This window comes from Centroberyx gerrardi, chromosome 6, assembly GCF_048128805.1.
Source record: "Centroberyx gerrardi isolate f3 chromosome 6, fCenGer3.hap1.cur.20231027, whole genome shotgun sequence".
Lineage (NCBI taxonomy): Eukaryota > Metazoa > Chordata > Actinopteri > Beryciformes > Berycidae > Centroberyx > Centroberyx gerrardi.
In genome coordinates, this window is record NC_136002.1 from 17530893 (window position 1) to 17549965 (window position 19073).

Here is a 19073-nt window from a genome sequence, read left to right on the forward strand (position 1 = left end):
CACAGTTTTTGGCCTTGTCTTGACGTGACGTCAGAGGTTTGTTGTTGGTTTTTGAGATGAATAGCTTAGTCCATTCTGGTCTCCTAAGCAACAACTGTGCTGCTTCAGGAGAAGCTGGAAGCACCTGAAATACAAATGTGAGTGTTTATGGGTTTTCCCCTATACACAACATGTTAGCCTGTGAGTAGTTACTTAATGTGAAGACAGTAGGTCTTGCTCTCCATAACTGTTATCAGTTGCATACACACAACTCTACTTGATCACTCATATACACACACAAATGAGTGTGTGTGTGTTTGTGTTTGTGTGTATGTGTGTACATACACCGAGGAGCCATTTTCAGCCTGTTGCTCAGGCTGGCTGTAATTGTCCTGGGAAGCGTCAGCTCTGTGTAATAAATCACTCCTTGGGTACACTGTGTTCTCCACTCTGGGATGGACTCTGTGTGTGTGTATTGTGCATGCTTAACATAGAGCGAGAGCAAAGAACATAGCTAAAGCATAATAGGGGCTGAAGTTACATTTAGAGGGGAAACATTGCAGCTCCGTGTCACAACAGGCTTTTAATTCTCTGGGGAAATTGCCCCAGTGAGTGACTCATTTTTTTCTCCCAGACACATTTTTATGCTACTTGAAAAACCTACCAATGCATGTAATTAGTATATAATTAGGATGTAAATTAATTACATATAGTCCTTTTGCTCATTCTCTTTTTTTTTCTTTTTCATTTTGCCTTATTTGTCCACAAGGTATAGTAGTCTCAACAGAATGAGCATCTGATGTCAAGGCTCCCAAGGGAGAGAACAGTATATAAACTAGTGATGTATGTGAAAATAAATACAGATTTAACCTGGTTAAAACAGTTTGAATACACTTAAAATAGGCACTCCACATGCACTGTAGGGGTAAGTTGGTGATCCTGTTAAGGGAAAGGAAGACATCATATAATGCTTTGTGACCAATGGCTGTGAGCTTTTTTTTTCTGCCCATCGCCTCACTTAGTCATGGGTGCGCGCACACACACACGCACACCACAGAAGGCAGCAGGTGCAGGTGTACCCTATTCTGTCAAGTTCTGCATTGAAAGGCTGCAGGAGTGGAGAACACTCAATATTCATCTCCCTGCCCTCCGGATGATATCGCCATGCTAGCTAATGCTACCACTTCACTCAAAACCGTAACTGTTTGACTGTTATTTCTGCTAGCCTGCAAGTGTCAGCCAGCAAAATCTAGTTCATAAGCGCTTTCATTGTGTGTTATGTTGCCGTATTGAGCTGAACGGGCAAGTTGCTAGATTCTGGTACATGGCCTGAGGTAGGCCTGTTGTTTTATCCTGTGTCATACGAGGGTTATTCCATGGTCACCAGTCTGTTTTCTCTTAGCGCTGCTGAACGTTGACCTTACTGTGCTAGTGGTAGCTCGGTTATTCTGTAGCTCACTGTCCTTTTGTGTTTATTCACATTCCCCTTATCTGTTTACCGCTCCTTCCATCTTTCTATATAACTGTAATCCACTTCCCTTCCTTGCCAGTTCGCACACATTCCTGTGTACACCAGAAGAAACTTATCTCTACCTGCTAACAAAGGCCAATTCAGCCTATCGGGTGCCTCTTTACAATTTGACTCAGTGAGCACAGAGGAGCTGCCTTTGCCCTGGGTCTGATCTCCAATATTACACACCCACAATGGATCCCTCTGGGTTCAGTACAAGATCAAGGCCTACAGCCCATTCACAATTCTTTCTCAAACTAGTCCCAGTGCCACAGTGGAAGGAGACCATTCGGTCACATTGAGAAGGGCTTTGGGTGTGTGTGTGTGTGCGTGTGTGTGTGTGTTTGCAGTCCAGAGCTTTCCACTGTCGCTCAGAGCAGCGTGGGGTTCGTTGAGTTTCCAGGGGTTGCTGGGTTCGCAGTGCCGCTGAGAGCTAGTTTGCCCAAAGTCCTGTCCTTGAACTGTGAAAGAATATGCTGCTAGGGAAAGGCTTTTCAGACTGACTGACTGCAATAGTTGAAGGCAGGCCAGCTGAATGAGAGCCAGGCAAGACAAATCCTGGGCTAGTCCTAAGTATCACACAGTGGCCAGCTGAAAGGAGATGTTAAAGTGGTACATTACATAAAAGTTTTTCTTGTCACTTGATTAAACATGAGACACAAACTGAATATCGTGATTTCATTATAATTACTTAATCTAATACACAATGGAATGGAAGCTTATGTGCAAATTGACCCCGTACAGCTACTTCTTGAGGGCTTCAACCTCCTACCAATATTTCTTGGGTTTTTATCTGACTTAAATTGGAATGAATATTCTGTTATTTTTTTGTCTCAAGATGAAACAACAAAATGCTTGACGGTGTTGGTGAAGCAGTCCAAGACCCGAGGGAGCGGAAGTGTCTAAATTGCAAGGAAAATTCTTTCATTCAGCCCTGTATAGCTGCTGTAAACTGAACTGCCCCACAGGACGAGAGCTGTTTTCTATCAGGAGTTCCAGGCTGTAACTAGAGGCCAAGCTATCTAGCTAGCAAAGGCTTCTGTATTCAATTATAGCAAAAGCAGAGAGAATGCTAAAACAGTAGGCTGGCATGTCTGATGTAGTCTAGCTCTAGTGGGGAAGATGGCGGCTGCAGAGAGCTGGTATGCACATGCAGCGTTATTCTTTATGCATGCATACACATCTAAACATGCTGCACACCACAGTATTCACAAATGGTTATAAATAAATGTAAAATTTTTCCTCTCTGTTATCTCTCTCTCTCTCTCCCCTCTCTGCCTCCTCACCTCTCTCCCACAACAGGTTCCCCTTAAAGCCAGCACAGAAAGAAGGTGTGTGTGTGTGTGTGTGTATAAGAGTGCATTCTTGTGTATGGGGTGCTCAATGGCTGACCCACAGCAGTTCTTCACTGGCAAGCTTTATGTCCTTATGTACCAACTAAAGCTGCCAGCTGAAGAACTGTTGTGGTTGGCTCTTTCCTGCACTGAAGACCCCGCAGCTCCCCAGCAGCAACTGTGCGGACCATGACAGAGACCAGATAGCGGTCTAAGGGCTGAACATCAGATTGCCTCTCCATAGTAACCCAGCATACAAAATGTCCTCTCAACAAGCCTAGAGCCTCACTACATGGAAACCCTGTTACTTATGCAGTACGTTCATGTGTTCAAATTCACACCATGACACCTGCTGTATCATGTAACAAATGCAATACATCATGGAGCTGCAGGCTTATATCTGCCATACTGGATTGATTTCCATAATGGCTATGTAATTTTGTGTTTGTTTTTAAGGATATGTCATTTGAATGTTACTGTACAAAGCTGGCACAATTGTTATAAGTTTCACCTGACTTGCATCACCCCAAAAATTGCTGCACATTTTACAGTGATTACATAAAGGCCCATTAAGCCAAGGTTTCTTCCTCTTATTTGGGGTTTGAAATTTGGCACCTCATTACATTTTATATCAAAAACAGGGTTAGCTTCTGAATTGGTTTCTCTGGTACTCATGACACATGAAAGTGATATTTCACTTGGGTGTAACCCTTTTATTGTTAGCGCACATACCTCTAAAGGTATTCATAGTCACCTACTAACACTGGGAGCTCAAGGGATCAGTAGTCACAACCAAATTTTAAACAGTTTGAAAGCCTAATCTAAAAATCATACTTCTATCAAAGTAGTCCCACTTGATATTATTTAATTTAATGTGTTTATGGTCCTATCAAAAAGTAATTATTGATACTGAGAACTAGGAAAAAAAATGGAATGCTGGTGGTAACAGTGGATCCCTAATGCTAATATTGGTAGTTCTAGTCATTCATAAACTCCTGTAGAAGTGTACTTCATAAAAAGTGCAAGTGGACTACCACAGTGAAAAAAATCCCAAGTGAAGAAATAAATGGATGGATGGATGGATGGATGAAGAGGAACAAGATGAGTTATCCTAAGTGCACCACAACATTTCGCTGGTATCTTGGTGTTAAGTTTAAAAGCGCTATCCACTACTTTCTGTAAACTCAGTTTTATTTTTTTTATTATCCTCTGTCAGCAGTGTTCTTTTGCTTTTACTCCTCTCTCTGGAGATTTTGCAACATTTCTGTTGTCGGTAACAACCCGACACACACAGACAGGCAGACAGACAGACAGACATCTGCCTGTGACCCACAGCGGGTAATAAACCGAACTTCAAGAGTGAGGGCAGTGCCCAGAACAGGATATGAGAGCGAACGTGTCCCTCTAAAAGCTGCCAGCCAGACTCGAACAGAGGGAAAGAATGTTCTTGTGCCTTAACAAAACCAGATGCCCCAACTTACTCTCTCTGGCACACATGCTCTCCGCTGCCTGCTCTCACTCCTCTAGCTCTCACTTCACACTGCAGATGGAACCGGGAAGTGAGCAGACTCCTGCCTCCTCCGTCGGCCTCCTTTAGCTGTCTGCTGCCCCGGTCTGGCTCTTAGCTCCCTGTCTGGGTCCCAATCTCCTTATCTTCTTGTCTACTCCTCTTTACCTCTCACTCCTTATGCTTGGCAGACCTCTTCCTGAACCCCCACACATTAAGACACACACACACACACACAGATATACAGAGCACACCAACACAAGATTATTCCACTCTCTCCTGTAGATCCTCTTCAGCTAGCACTGCCAGTACCCTGCATTAATGCACCATAACAGTGTATATGAGGGCCATGCCTTGACCTTGTGTGTTGTGTGTGTTTGTTTCAGGTCGCCGACTTGCCCGCTTGATCCGCTCCGAGGCAATCGGCCTGGGAGTGCATTAAGAGATTGGGGTTGGAGGGGTGCGCTGAGACTTGAAGACAGACACCTAAGCTAGCTCCACCTGACGCAACAGCACGCGTCCCATGTGCTTGCTGCTGATACGTGTCTTTTGTATGTGTGCGTGCGTGCGTGCGTGCCTCCTTCCATCTCTCACTCTCTCCCATCTCGATATGCCACACCCACAACGCCCCTGCACCCCAGTCACCCTTACCCATGCCGGGGCCAGCTGCTCCGCCAGCTGTGGAGGGTTAGCGAGTAGAACGGCGTCATAGAAGGAGACGGAGAGACAGTTGTTGGAAACAGGCAGAGGAGCATCATAAGAAAGAAAACCAAGTCTCCATACATGCCATCCATCATATATTGATTACTAGCACATACGGTACCATTACTACATGGAACCTATTTATAAAGTTAAGTGTACAGCATTTAAAATTAGAAATAAGGCTGTATAATTTGAACAATGTTCTCAATGCAAGGATTCTACTGACTTTACCAGTCAAGCCCTGTAAAAAATGTAATCATAAATAAATATTCGCATAATTTTATGTTTACTCATTCTTGGCTTTTCTGAGTATACACAACTTTCTCTGTCCAGATAAAAGCTACCAAATTGGTACACAAATACTTCATGATCTATTAATAATCACACAAGACAAATATTTATTGCAAAGACTGTAAACATAAAATTTTTAATATATAAATATTTTGTTTTTGATATTCTTTAATTCACCAGCCAAGTCGTCTTGTGTCTGACGAGCGTTCAGACATTCGTGTCAGGCTCCAGGCTTATAGACTTAGCTAACATACACTTCCTTGGAGACATATACAGCAAGGAGAAACATAAACAATAATCTGCTTAAGGTGTGAGCTGCTCTGTGCGCAGTAATACCAAACCCTTACTCAAGCAATTCATGTATGGCACGTATGGCAAATATAGGATCTTGTGTCCCTCTTCGTGACAATTGTTACTTGGCAGCAGTTTTAAATTTTGCTTCAGTCTTTGACTAAAACATTTTAAACAATATTTTATATATTATATAAAGTTTTGGTCAATGACATCTCCTGACAATTTAGTTGAGTTTTTGTCACATACATTTAAGACATTTTTATACTCATTTCAGTCTTGACCTGCACTGATATCAACACAAGCCTGTGATGCAGCTATGAGGGTCTGAATTCAGTTTAATAGCAGAAAACTCTGCTTGACTTAATAATGGCAAACCTTTCACTACGGCGATGTTTTCATCAACTTCTTCAGCGTCAGGCAGGCACCTACTGACGGTTAGCTAGCACAAACAGCTCAGCAGTCTGTAATCTCTTAGCTATTGAGGTTCTGCTTGAACTCGGTGACGGACGAGAAGGACAGACAGGCGGAGAAAAAAGCGGGATACTATTTAGTTTTCTCACGTGTCTCTGAAGACAAAAAAAATAATAATTTTTAATTGAATTCAACTTTATCAGTAAATTGAATGCTCATCAGTCTCCTATTAGTTAAGTTATTAATTTAGGCAAAGCATTTATAATTTACAGTTCATAGATTTTATCATTTCAATTTCATTGTGTTTCTGTGATCTCAGTTTTGTCATGTAAAGACTGCTAGTAATCAACTATTACTGGTGAAATTAATGCTAATTCTGAATGTCTATGACAATATTATCTTCTTTCTTCTTCCCTTTAGGTTTTTCCAACCCAGACTGTTTTTTGTTTTCAACTCCAAGCTGAATAAGGTCTATTTAGGTGAAAATCCACACTAAAGTCAAAGTAATATTTTGATCTTGGTCAGTTCTTGACATCCAAACACAAGCAATTTTCTCCCAAAGAAGCAAGCGAGACAAAACTGTCATCTGCAGTGCTGTTAAAAGCCAAAGTTTGGAGCTGTCCGTTGACACCATGACAGTACTCAGAGTAATTTTCCAAGGATAGGGTTGCTGATGCCCTTTGGAAAATGCAATACGCCAGTCACGTCTTTGCACAGCATGTATAGACATCAGACCGTTAACTTTCTCCCAAGCTATAACTAGATCATCATGTGTTGAAGTTCATCAGTCTCTAAAAGCCACCGTCACAGAAGGTCAGAGAAACTTCCTACAATCTCCTCATGAAGATAAATCGAACTCCAATCTCTGTCTGTTAGAAAATGGCTGCCCTAGAGTGATTATGCTTGAGGACATCTACATGAGCAGGAAGATCGGATCTTCTTCCCTTATCGCTTGATTCTGTCAGTTTGTGCTTTTAGTGTAATGGCTAATGGAGTGATAGGAGGGAATGTGTGTTAGCATGCACAGCACAGCGTCTTTTAGTCCAGCCATCCAAATAGAGAGCCAGAGTACAAAGCACATAAATATAGACAAGAAAAAACACATCATAGATTTTTAGATATGGCTAGGGTTTGCTTGTGTGTGTGTGTGTGTGTGTGTGTGTGTGTGTGTGTGTGTGTGTGTGTGTGTGAGAGAGAGAGAGAGAGAGAGAGAGTACATTTGCTGCAGGAGAGGGTAAAATGTGAATGAACAGAATGATATTTTTTCATTTTAGACTATAACTTGTCTCTGTTAACCAGTTTTGAAATATTTTCTCAGTGTCTGCCGTACAACCCCACTTCACCTCTTATCTGAAGTTAAAGTTGGAAGAAGCTCCAAGAACTAGGTGGCCAAGTCTGAAGAGGTTTACAAACCTCTCCTAAATTCTTCCCTGTGAGTGAAATCGTGTGAAAGCTGCTTAGGCAGATTATCCCCGCCTCGCCGGCAGCTGGCAGCGAGAAAGGGAGCGTACCTGACCCGGCGCTGGCGGTGGAGCAACCCCGGCATCGTGGCCCAGCATGCTCCTACAATCCTCCGTGACCTTTAGCCCCGGGGGGGAAAGGTGCGTCTTGTGGCCCGCAGCAAGCAGGAACTAGGCCAGGAGATCACTCACACTCACACACACACACACACACACACACATACACACGCACAAATGCACTGTGGTTGGTGGGCTAATCGATGATATAATAATTATGTAAAACACAAAATGTGATCTGATTAAACAAAATTTGGAAACTTTTAATCTGTTACAATTACTGAAATGAAACACAGTAATCAGATTTAAAAGGTCATTAATTGGATTGCTCAGGAACATAACTGAAGCAAAAAATAACATTTTGATTGTGAGATTATAGACAAAAGTTTGCACATGTTGAAATGGTAATTATGGTTGTAGATGGTGGTAAACTTATGTTAACGTTCAAATTCTATAAATCATTCTATTTTGGAAACAGTAATTTATTAGTAACTGAAATCACATTATTAAGTTCGACCAATTTAATGGACTATGTTAAAAATTACAATTCCGAGCAGGTAATCAGTAATGTGTAACAGATTACAGTTTAAAATGACAGTAAATTTACCTATCTTGGTTACCGAAATCGGGCTCGCTGTACACAAAAAAGCACCGTCGATCACTGGGCAGTTTGTGTGAGAGTGATTTGGGAGGAAATGGAAAACTGTGGCCCCTCTACTACAGGTCTGCGTTGTCATGTTTGGAAACCCTGGCTACCGCTGCTCACTGGCCCATCTGGTGACTTCATCAGGTTGCCCCCGGTCTGAAAAATCCTCCTGGTCGGTGGTGGTGGTGCGGGGTGAGAAAGATTACAAGTGAAAAGAAGCTTACTGAATAAGTTTATACTGTTATTTTAAGAACTCACAGAAGTAGAAAAGGTTATTAATTAAAATTGAACTGGAATGTGACACATGATGGTGTGAGGCCTGAAGTATGGTGATGAAGAGCCAGCTGTATTCTGTGCATAATGTCGTCTATTCTAAGAGATAAAACAGTCTTGATGTACCTGTGACAGTTAGTTTAGGACATTTAAAGTGTAGGGAAGTGAAGCTTGTCCATGTGTGCTCACATTCTTGGGGGATTAGCAATTTACATGTAGATAGAAAGTGTCATTTTTGTAAATTAGGTGTCTGCATAACTTGAAAAATGGTCTCAATCCAAGTATATTTTAATGAGGTCCCAGGTGCACTGTCACCTCATGAAAACACAATGCTCCAATAAAATCCATGTCCTATCACATTCAACCACTCAGGCAAGCATTATTAAAAATGAAGGGGCTTCAGCGCTTCATGCAGGAGCCTGAGCCAGAGTAAAACCTAAGAAAATAAGCAAGAGTAGCAGAATGATGTTTTTTCACTCAAGTGGGAAGCGCTTTATCTTTTCCACTAATGCAAAGGTAAACTATAGTGTTTGGTGTGCTTGCAATAGTTTTCAGTCTTGGAAAAACTACAATTTCAGGGGCCATTACACAACCCACAAAGCTAAATATACCATGCACACTGGGGAGACTACAGCTGCAGTCGTCACAGATTTGAAAACTAAAAAAAAATCCTCTTCTCTGAAACATATCAAGTGAAAAGAGAGTAATACACTGAGGAATCATTGTTCTATCTCTGGCAAGTGGGATAGGCAAGCATTGGAGTTGGTAACTGGGTGCCAGCAAGATAGGACACAACTGGGAGTGAGAACGCTCTGTGAAAATGTTGAACTTTCCTTTCTTCTGTAAAACAAATAGGACAAATAATTCTGTATTATACGCACAATGATCAAATATGATACTATAGACGTGAATATTTCACTTGTTTGAAAATAATTTGTGAGACGAAGAGAAATGTCAGCAATGTGCTCATGAGAATTGAAGAGTAATTGTTGAAATGTCAGCAGCTGAAATGTGGTGCGGTCTGGTTTGTCTCATGCTGTAGCTCTTCAGCCGAATTTAAATGCAGGGAACTTATCACAGTGCTTGAAATGCGGTCACATCTGTTTTGTCTCATACAGCTGTTTTATGGGGGTTGCATTGCTTTGACAATGAACAAGGAATAAAGTAGTTTATTGAAACAGCTAATAATTGTATTGAGAGCTTTGTGGAGTGTTTCATTGTATGATGGACATGACTGTAAATCAATTGATACACAGTGTAGCACCTGTAAGAAGCATATCATTTTTTGACACCCAGCACCACCAAAGTTTCCCAACTCTGGTATAAAGTTGAGGAAAAGTAGTCTCTTTTATAAAAACATACTTAGATTTACTCAAGTTGTTCTTCTGATCACTTTTTAAATTATGCAACCATTTATAAAATGGTTACGAGTGAATAAATCTGTGCACCCTTCATCCTTCTGTGTATTACAAGCAAATTTTTAAGCAAACATGAAAAAGCTTTAGTTACCTTCATTATAAATGTCCTAAACTAGATGCAATGTCTGGTGTTGCTCACATGCAAAATATGGAGCGCTTTTTTAAATTTCATAATATATCTATTGTACTGTGTAATCACATGCTTCACACCACTTTCCAGCCTGGTGTTCATCTGCACTGACACAAGGAAAAGAGTCCGATTTCGGAGCTTGCGTAAAGCTGGGAACTTCTTTGTGTTGAATTTATGGTTAATAACTACTTTGATGTGGATTTCTACCTACGTACTTTTCTAAGATCAAATTTGATCATAGGATTTTCCTATTAGTGAGGCCTCAGAACTTTTCATTACTTTTTTAATCTGGGAAAACACAAGGAATCCAATTTTTCAGTTTGATCAGCAATGAAATGATTAGGTCTGTGTCAGGTTACAAAAAAACATCCTATCAGAGAGAAGTGGAAAAAGAAAAAGATCAAATAAGCAGGAGCCAGATTTGCACAGGTACCAAAAATCAGATATTTAACCCTGCACATGCAGATATGATAGTTGAACCAACAATGAAAATGTCTGTGTCACAAAAGGTTTAAAATCAGATTTTCCACTCCTGCGCAGTGTGCAGCCAGGGATTGAGAGATTATACAAAGTACACCCACCCACCACTGTACTTAAGCCAGAATGCATCCTGTCTCGAAGGGGCCCCTACCCGTGATGTGTTCTACACATTGCAGCCGAACCTTGGCCGGCGCTGAGCTCCCAAAATAGACGGCAGTTCCAGATAGGTGGGCTGTGAAGAGAAAGAGAGAGAAAGTGGGAAAGGAAGTGAGAGTGGGACAGAGGATATTGTAACAAAAGGAGAAAGGGCGGTATTGTGTGTCTGCAATCTGCTGCCTGCACCCTGCACTCCTAATTCTCTTTGTGTATGTATGTGTGTGCGCGTGTGTGTGTTGACGTCAGGAAAGGTGCCCCTGTCAGTTTGACGCTTTTCAGTGAAGGCCCATTATGTAATTCCTCGGAAAGTCTGACTAGGCGTGACACATACACAGGCCAGACAATCTTGTTAAATGGCGGTGATGGACAGTGGACGGACGCACACACACACGCACACACACACACACACACACAGACAAACACAAGCACCGTGACCTATTCCCCAAACCTCCCTTGAGCCCATGTAATAAAGCACAGCGGAGAGGCCCACACATGTCCTGTCTATGGGCTGAAGTGGGCCATTGAAAGAAGAGGCTTACCCAACAGAGTTATAAATAACTGGATGGCCTGTACCTTAAGACGGTTTTGTCTGGGTGGAGGGCGCTCAGAGTTCAATGTAACCTGACAACTTAATCCCTTGTAAGAGAGAGGCAGAGGGAGGCTGGTGAACGCAGGGGCATCTAGGATTTCTAAGCTACTGTTGCTTATTAGCATTTACGGAAGAACACTTCACATTTGGCTCTTTTTTGGATGCTGTTCAGCTTGTAATACACACATACATAACCTGTACACATTCACACACACACACAAATTTTTCTGCTACTATTCCAAAGACAGCTAGACAAACAGACTAATACACACACACACACACACACACATCGATAAGTTACTGTAACTATATGTCTATTGCCTAAGAGTGGCCACACACCATGAGATTTCTTGAACAAAAGTGGCTATCCTTGCTAAATAATCAACATTGTATTGCTCAAATAAAATGTGGAGACAAATCATGGAATGTGAAAAAATATATTTCCGACATACAAATATAGTATTCTGAAGTTTCGTGATAATGCTTTTCCTTCTGACGTAATGAACGCATGCCACCTCCAAGCTTCTTGTGATTTTAATAAAGTGAAAAACAGGAAATTGAATCCATCTTTGAATCCATCATTGTTTGGGTGCATGCCCACATCAATAGGCAGGCCTTTGTTCAGCAAGCAAGAACAGGGGTACAAACACTACAATGATAGGTGATGAAAAATAATAACATATACAAGCCAAAAGAGCAAATATTGTTTAAAGGCGACCAGCATCTTGTACGATTTACAAAAGGTTTTCACACGTATTACAGCTCTCGCCACAGCTTATGGGGGTAAATGAAATAGTTTGTTTGCATATAATGATGAGAAAAACTGTTTAATTCCTTACTGAGTTCCTTTAGCATTACCAACAAACACTTCCAGTAGACTGGTGCCAATTTCTCAGAAATAAAAACAATGGCATGAAAACTTTCTGGATTCCTGAGAGGCGATTTGCTCAGCGATCAATAGGTTGGGCTTCTCAAATTCTTCAGCCTTCTCTTTATGGGTCACAAGCCATAATCTTCAAACTTCAACAGTACAGTAGAGTAATACAGTAGAGTACAGTAGAGGCTGATAGAGTGGAAAGGATGGAGCAACACTCTGGATATAGAAAGGGATATATTGAAAGGGAAAGAGGAGGAAAAGAGACAGACAATGATAAATCACATTTTTGTTTCTGCTGTTAGATATGAATGCATTTTTTGTTAGATCTATGCTAAGTACATTCTTCTGGATAGATAGATAGATAGATAGATAGATAGATAGATAGATAGATAGATAGATAGATAGATAGATAGATGTACGGACGGACGGGCGGGCGGGCAGATAGATAGATAGATAGATAGATAGATAGATACTGTAGATGCATGTCAGAGATAATTAAAATATGTGTGGTTTTCTCAGTCTGGATTCAGTTCAGCTAGATTCAGTCCTGGGTGATAGGGCGCACGCAAGTGTTTATATGTGTGTCTGTTTGCCACATGCAAGACCCACGTGAGAGCAGCCTGACCTTTGATTCTAGCTGCTTGCTACGACCTCGTTGGGATGGAAAGAAGTGTGTGTGTGTGTGTCGAAGGGTGTCCAGCTCTGTGTGCGTCTCACGCATACTTGAGGAAATTGTCAATAGTTGCTCATGAAGAGCAAGGCGGGCAGGAGCAGCGGCCTGTCTCTCTCCTCTGGGAGCACATGGTCCACATTAGGCCAGACACCAGAGGGGCATGCTAGCCATCAGGTTTCCCATTCAACCGTCTGGCTATTTCAATGGTTTTCCTTGGTCAGGAAATGACATTGCGTTTGAAATAGGGCTTCTCAGTATATAATATTTCCCAGGAGTGTTAGCAGCGTCTTCCGAGTTCAGTGAGTTTGTGTTCAGTCATGCAGAGTGTGCCAAAGCTCTGTGATACTGTACGGCTGGAATCGATGCATTATTCACACAGCTTGGTTTGCTTCCTAGTCACTAGCAGCAGAACTGGTGACACAGTGCACCTCAAGGTGAAAAGTTAGAATCTAATCAAGGTTAAGATGTCAGTCTACAGGTAATGTACTGCACATATTAGAAAGTGCAGGGGAACCTTTGCTCATCGTAGGCTACTGAAAGTGTGTCACCATGCACCGATTTTTCACAGCTGAATCCCTGACTCAGCTGCTGCTCACACCCAGCCCCAGTACAAGTTAAAAAAAATAAAAACAGTACAAAAAGATATGATGAACAATTTAATAAAGATTTCCCACTAAGAGGGCATGGGGTTGGGTGAACATCTAAGAAAATGTCCTCAAATTAATTGCTCAAAGCATAGACATGGCAATGACTATCTGACATTTCCTTATTACATTGTAGTATTATTGGCAAGCATGTCATGATAAGCTTTCACAGCTTTTTTTGCCATCTGGCTTTCAAATTCTAGGTGAGAACATTTTAGATTTAAAGCCATGGTAGGTACGTTTGAAGAAAAACAGGAAGATGAACACACTCAGCCCCCCTCCCCCCTCCCCTACTCATCCAGTATAGAGAGCCTAAGTCCCTCCCCTTCCGCTGTCCCCCATCGGACCTTATTTCGGAAAAAATATGTACGGTAGTCAACGGCGAGTGACAAATAATTGTTTGATCCCGTTTGAATTGTGCCATGAATTACACATATGATGTTTTGTCAATTTAAAAGATAATTTTGCAAGTCAAGAAAGTCGCAGTTTGTCGTAAAACAGTACAGTAACGTTTAGTTTTGTGTGAAACCGCTCAGTGAACTACATCTCTCGTCTCGCACAATATACGTCACCAACACCAACATGGAACGAAACATAGGAAACACACAGGCATCGCGTTAACGTTGGCCCCCACTGTACTAAAACTATCCTAAACCAGTTTAAATCCATTCTTACTGTCTACCTTCCAGGTTGTGTATAATACTCCTGCTATCTGAGAGGGACTTAGCTTCAGCGGCTCTGGGTAGCTTGTGGAGAGAGAAAGTTACGTCACTTGTGCGACTTTTGGGTGTGTAGTCTTTCTAATTACGTATTTTTACAGTCTTATAGTTCAACAGTTTTACCACAAACTGCGACTTTCTTGACTTGCAAAATTATCATTTAAATTGACAAAACATCATATGTGTAATTCATGGCACAATTCAAACGGGATCAAACAATTATTTGTCTCTCGCCGTTGACTACCGTACATATTTTTTCCGAAATAAGGTCCCATGGTGGTCCACCGGAAGGGGAGGGACTTAGGCTCTCTATGCTGCTCCGCCCACTTTTATATTTCCGGTTCGAACGTAATTGTAATCAGCCTTCCGGATAAACGCCGGCTAGCTTGTCTGCTCGCTTTACAATATGGAAACAATGAATGAAATATGGGAGCATACATCATCATTTAAACTGATTAACATCATTTAAACTGCGCCGATCGGATGGCGTAACTGTACTGCATCCATCTACTATTACTGACTGGGTGGATGATATACAAAAGTGGCCCGAAATAACATACATGGACATTTTCAATTACATTGTACTGTCCCTTGGAGTGGATGGAGCTGCTGCGAGGAACTACTAGCGAATTGGTTTGATCCAATTAATTCTAGCAAACGAACAAGTAGTGTCAGTGTGTTTTTTCTAGGGATGGGAGAGTTTAACCCACTACTCAACTCAAGTGTTGTGCTAGTCGACGTCAAAACACACTAGTTGTTTCAACTAAAATGTCTATTAGGCTGCCTCCTCTGCAGGTCTCACTGTTAACAGGCTTCGGACCCGTCTCCCACCTGAACATGTGAATGCTAACAAAAATAGACCATTCGAGTGAAAGACTGGAAATTTGTGGAGGTTAAATCGATATGATTTGATCAGATGAGCCTACTTTTACTTATCTTATTGTTTCAGGTGCGCTGCCGCGGCATTCAAACAGTCAATTGCAGTCTACTTGAGGTGAGGGAGATCTGCAAAAATCAAACCTAGGTTGATGGAATATTAACGTAAACATCTTGAATTTACCGGACGGATAAATGCCGTTGTTTTGAAAAAATATCGCACAATAATCATCCACATAAAGTTTATTGCTGCAGTAGATCCAGTAGTTCCCGCAGACCCCCCTTCCACATTGTAAATATACCGTACCGTAATATGTAGCCTACCGGGTAAAAGGTGGATAAAGAAGCTTGTAGAAATTGATCATTATTAATTCTCCCTGCTGCTCCCGGTCAGCTGTGTAAAGACGGCAGAAGATGGTAAAATGTAGATAATAGTAATAAGACTGTACCGTTACTAAGCCATGAGTTAGTTTCCATCAGTGATCTAAATAGTAAACGTTTTAATCGAAATTGTGTAAATGTATATGTGTGTGAATAAACATGATGAAATAGATGTAAAGTTACATCAGTTTGGCTTGTCGTGGCTTTGTCCATTTGATGCTAAACACAGGTAGACGATTTGTGTTTTCGACTTGGCCAGGTTAAGGGTATTGAGGTCAGACAGGATGGCCGCTGAACAGCACCTTTTTAATCCCCTGACCTGCTCCAGCCAACAGATTAGATCAGTTTGTTGGGGGAAATACTCTGGTCGATCCTGTTTCTCTCTGTTGGCTGCACTTCAATCACACTCAATATCCCAATTCCCCCTCTCATATCCCCACCGGCTGACAGAAAAGGTCACATAGTTTGATCACAAAGCTGGACTTCTTTGAAGACAGCAATAACACTCAACCAGTAGCGTTGCCAGGATTTCGTAACTGAATGGCATCAATAAAGAGTGGACAATAAGGCCATAGCCCAATTAATAGACATATACGTGTGTGTTATTATATTGCTATTTACAGAAAATAGCCTAACTGGTTGGTAGCAGAAAATTAACAATTAGGCCTAAATAGGTCTGCAGTAGGTTAGATAACTACTGTAACAACTTCTATTAGCCAATTTGTACAAGGTCCATCAAAATATTTTGTTTATTGTTGTAGTTGCTCATTTTAAATGGTTTTGGATCAGTGCACAGAAAATGTGTGATGCCTGGTAAAAGTGAGATTTTCCTTTGTATTTGATTAGATTTCAGAATTGTCTTGTTTTAGGCAAGTACTAAGGATCAATAGTAAGAGTGTAACTGTGTTTGCAGAAAATTAATGGCACATTTGACTCACCTGAATCCAGTGGATTATTATATCAGGATTGCTGATAGTAACATTAATGTTTATATCTTATCAAAGAGAACATGGCCGACCTTTGTTTTATGCAACTGCTAGAGCTGGTGTAGGTGGCAGTGGTCTGTTGTTTAGGCATTGATGCTAGCTGCTACACATAAGGCTGAGAGAGAGATGGTTCACACTTGATTTACAAAGCAACCTTTTATACTGTTTGTAGTTATTTTGTGTTTTTTAATCTGTCATTGGCTGATCAAAAGTGAACGTCAAAATCAATTGGTCAAAACTTTTGTTTTGCATCTTGTCTGGAAATACAGCAATTTAATTCGCTATTGGGGAGTCCTCTTCACCTTGCAGTCAAAGAAATTAGAAAGTAAAGAGAATGGATGGCATTTTGCCACCTTTGCCGAAGTGTGCCTTTGCACCTGCACTCTACTGCAGTAGAGCTATTGGGGAAATTAGATTATCCATACTATACTATAAAAGAAATATCCATTACGTCTGTTTACAAGCACAAGTAATCCAGCATTGGGTAGTTTAAGTCTAGTCAATAGCCAAATTTCTATTGAGTAAATATTACACCAATTTACTGTGGCATGTCGAAGTGTGTTCGTTATCTTCTCATTATTAGTCTATTTGTCTTAAATGCCTCTACTGCATGCTGCTAAAAGAAAAACAGTGAAAGAAATCAGGGTTTGTTGACATGCTGCTGAGATGACCATGGCATGGGACTAGATTTCAAAATGTATTGAGAAGAATTAGGGTCTGATTCACTTCACACACTGTAGTGAAGCCCCAGTGCAAGGTATGGATATGACTCTTGAATGTTTGGACCTCTGTTTGGTGTGTATTAGTACCAATGATCTCAAGAGCATATTCTGAGACTGAAGCCTGTCTTTTTGCTGTTTTTGTGTAAAGATCTCTGTTTTTTAATTTTTTGGCTACTTGTTAAGGATGGATTTGGGTGGCTGAGGAGGTGTCTTGATAGTGGCATGAGCTCTTGTTGAAAGTAAACAGTGGGATTAGGTCTGTTAGGTCTGATAGGTCTGTTAGGTCTATTAAGTCAATTAGCTCACAGCCTGGGCACAGCAGGATTTACGTGTCTTTGTCAGTGTCTCATCAAAACAATACTGTCAATTACTTCTGACAGTTCTGACAACTTACACCCACTTGGATAAATCATGATACAGCTACAGATTTGCATTCTGTAAATTAAGGGATGGTGTTGTAAAGACATGTGTTTTGTTATAAAGAGTTGGAATGTAATAGTAGTAGTAGTGCTGAGTAGGCCTGCTGTTAAGGAGTGCTGCTCTTAAGTAGCTTATATTTCTTAAGGACTTTTTACTTGAATATTTCCATTATAGAGCACTTTTATTCAGCTGCATTTCAATGCAAATACCCCGCTATTTACTGCACTCCAAATGTCTTAGACCTGCATTTAGTACTTATGTTGAAGAAAAACATTCTACAAAACACTCTAGGTGAAAAACACCATTTCATACAAATCATGAATTTTCAGTGGAAGCAGTCACAGCCATTAAACTGTAAATTGCCCACCATCACCTTTAACATGATTTTTAGAGGTTGACACATCAAGGAATAAACACTCCAAAGCACTAAAATAGGACTACAAAATAGTGTGTGTGTCTGCATGCCAGCTCTTTTCTGCTTTCCCATAACCTCGCTATCATTTCTTCACTGGCTCCCAATGCCATCCCAGAATATTCCCCTAGCCAACTGGTCACCCTGGGTAACCCAGCTTGTGGAAGAGCCCCAGGGCCCATGTGATTGTGTGAAGGTGGCTGTGTCAGCAACCATGCTGTGTGCGTGTGTGTGTGTGTGTGTGTGTGCGTGTGTGTGTGTGTGTGTGTGTGTGTGTGTGTGCGTGACAGACTGTGTTTTTTTGTGAAACAAAGATGGGCATAGTTACAAGCACTTATGATGTCTGTACAATCCTCAGGCTGCATCACGCATCTAGATCCGATATGTTGTGTGCTGTAAAGGACACCTGTGCATTTGTGTGTGCATGTCTGTGCAAGAAGCAGAGAGTATAGGTATGTACCGCATGTGCGTGTTTATGTGTAGTTTGCATTTGCCCTTTGTCCCGGCCGCTATGTGTTCTGGTATGTAGCTAAAGGTCGGGGCCAGGCGGAGAGCGGGACGGCAGGGGCTCGGTCAGGGGGAGCTGCGGCTGGGACGAGCCGCCGGGGAACCAAAGGCCAGCGGCTCTGACAAGAGTGGGGAGGAGGGGCAAGAGCGGGGATTAGGGAAGAGCTGTGAATATAAGGGCAAAAACAAAACACTTCCTTATGAGAGTGCAATGAAACGAACAAATATAGGCTAAAGGATTATTAGTGGCAATCAGAAACAATTAATTAGTGAAGTGTGTGTATTTAATTTGCGGGCGGGAAGTCACCCCACTGCACAGAGTCTGCATTAGGTCAGATGTGTGTGTAATTTAAGAGGAGTAACTGATGTTGATACCTCGGAATCTTAGCTAATGTGTCATTCCGGAATCTTCTTGCCTGTCATTACTGCATGACTTCACAAGATTCCAGTGCAGGCTGTTCCTGAGAGTTTTGCAAGTCAGGACAGCTACTGCTAACACACACATGCACACACATACACACACACACACACACACACACACACACACACACACACTGAGCTATCCTGCAGTCCTCCTGTTGGCCAGTACAGGCACTGCAGGATCTGGTGTCCTCTGTGC